Source organism: Pavona decussata, unplaced genomic scaffold, assembly GCF_977016875.1.
Source record: "Pavona decussata unplaced genomic scaffold, jaPavDecu1.1 SCAFFOLD_211, whole genome shotgun sequence".
Classification (NCBI taxonomy): domain Eukaryota; kingdom Metazoa; phylum Cnidaria; class Anthozoa; order Scleractinia; family Agariciidae; genus Pavona; species Pavona decussata.
The window spans coordinates 777,501-780,000 of NW_028145616.1; the positions used below are offsets into that span (position 1 = coordinate 777,501).

General features: G+C 37.0%; 1 protein-coding gene and 1 pseudogene across 2 annotated transcripts in view; both read right to left on the reverse strand.

Moving 5' to 3' along the window:
• LOC146460537 (uncharacterized) overlaps positions 1 to 2,500 on the reverse strand; it is a 222,867-nt gene that overhangs the window by 214,519 nt on the left and 5,848 nt on the right. The window lies entirely within an intron of this gene.
• LOC146460546 (uncharacterized) overlaps positions 1 to 2,500 on the reverse strand; it is an 8,667-nt pseudogene that overhangs the window by 6,113 nt on the left and 54 nt on the right. The window contains exon 1 of the transcript XR_014857614.1: positions 2,211 to 2,500. This exon is cut by the window's right edge and continues 54 nt beyond it. The product of XR_014857614.1 is annotated as an uncharacterized LOC146460546 (transcript). The remainder of the gene's footprint in view (positions 1 to 2,210) is intronic.

The window sequence follows — 2,500 nt, forward strand, 5'->3', positions numbered from 1 at the left end:
GTCCGTACTGAAATCCGATTGCATATTTTGAATTCAGCGTCGCTATTTCGATTGAACTTTGTTGCGCACTTTACATAAGTAGGAAGGGTTATCAGGAGGTTTATCAAACGAATAGAATATCTTTCTTGACTGTGTGGCGTAAACAGCAAGAATTAAACTGAACTATGTCTTTTGCTCTGTGATTATTGCCTGTAGCGTGACAAAAACTGAACATGTCCCAAATGCAGAAAAGAAACTTTCGTCAGTGACTGCCAAACGAATTGTTATCAGTCGTTCGGTTTCCGACTCGGTGAGTCTTTACAAATTCTTTTGTTTGAGGTTTCTTTAGGATGAAAGGTGAGATAATGTTTGACAATACCCTGACAATAGTAATTAGTCATTATTGTATTTTTACCGAGGCATTGCCGCGTCTTATTCCCCGCGGCTTTGGGTTGCTTTCGTCTTTGCCGCGGTTGCGGTTTTCGTCCCACCGCGGTGAATTCGCGGCAATCACGTTCAGCAAAGACGAGGTTTTACCGCGTGCAAATGGTCCCATAGTTTCGAGTGGTACTGTAGAAATCGAAACTCACTCACCGACACGTCTTAATTTTATTGATTTTTATTGATTTTTATAGATAATCAGTAATTGGTTATGCAACGGTATCTGAGTAAAACCTGACCTTTGATTGATCTAACGACGTATGTACATTACGTGTCATATATACATATACGACGGAATTTAAACAATTTTATGGCCGACATTGAAACACAAATTGTGTTGTAAAACCTACAGTTTGGAAACGTTACATTGACGATATTTTTTCTCTGTGGGACACTGGTAAACACGATATAGAACGGTTCATCGAACAAGCAAACTCGTATCATCCAACAGTCAAATTTACGGCTGAAATCTCCAATGCAGAGACTACATTTCTGGATACAGTTGCATACAAAGGTAATCTATTCCATCATCATTCCATACTGGATATTAAAACACATTTCAAGCTGACTGAAACCTTTTGTCAATACACGCACTTTTCCTCTAGCCACCCACCAGGAGTCAAAAAAGGATTTGTCAAGGGCGAAGCCCTAAGACTCCTACGAACAAACTCCTCAAAAACAACATTTGAGTATAATATTAAAAAATTTAAATCACGACTCCTTGCTAGAGGCTACCCAAATAATCTGATTGAAAAAAATTTATCAGATGTCAAATTTACAGAGAGTCATCGGCATTGAAGCAAAGAGACAACACCCCCAAACAAATATTGCCTTTCGTAACACAATATCAACCATCAGTGCCCAACCTCAAACATGTTTTAATGGGAAAATGGCACTTAATACAAAACCAGCCTTTCCTACGAGAAATCTTCAAAGAGCCACCACTGATTAATAAAATCTCTAAATGACATGCTTGTCAGAGCAAAAATATAAAGAGGTTACACATCAAAACTGTTTCCATTGTTATAAGTCGTGCAGGCCTGTTACCCCTTGCTATCTCCTACTCCTAGTTGCATAATAAAAATTTCTAATTATAGGGCATTAGTCCGGCATAGAATTCAGAGACACGATTTAAAACTTAAGGGGGCTTATACTTGAACTGAATTTGGTACTATAAAGCAATGTAAACGAAATGCGAACAGGCTGTGTGTTGAGATGGGCTTTTCATAAAATATTCAGTGAAATGGACATGAAAAAACGTTCTCTCTTTTTATGATGATTTCAACAATGATACGATGGCGGACGCCTGTGCGCAGACCGTTGCATTTGGGATCTTTTAATACTGAGGAAGAAAATGTAGGAAAAGGGAATAAAATGTTGTTGTTTTGAGACCATCGCTCATTTTAAATTAATTAATAAATAATAATATGATGCTAAAATTAAAGGATACGTTTAGTTATGATATGTATTTGACCAAATAAACTTATTAAAATCATTTGTCAATTCATGCGTGATGCGTTTTATTGAAAAGGAAACCGAGATTTGAATAATCAATGATAATGAAATCAATGCAAATCAATCATAATCAATGAAAATCGAAACTCACTCAACTTTTGGGCTTCGATTTCTATTGATTTCCAATACCAGTCAATTAATTATTATTGATTATTATTGATTATATTGATTTTCATCGATTATTGATTTTCATTGATTGATATCGCCGGGATACTTTCGGAACAGTTTTAAAACTAAGGAGACGGTAAAAGAAATATACAAATATAAGTCCTTACCCTACGTTGTCTAGGAACATTTACGGAAGAACTGGATCTCCTTTTTCTTTTCCTGGAAGATTCGCCGTTGTTGACATTTTCACAAAACCTTCCTACTTTGCTGGACAAATGCTCGAGCTTTCGGTTGACTTCATCTTCCCTCGCTGTTCTTTCAGCAACCTGCGCACGAAGAGCTTTGCTTCTTTCACGGTCTCTGGCAGGATTAGTACGTAACTATCTGAAAGCGAGACTTCTTGACTCCGATTAACGGCAGACATGGTCTCTGCTTGTCAAATATAAAAACAACACTT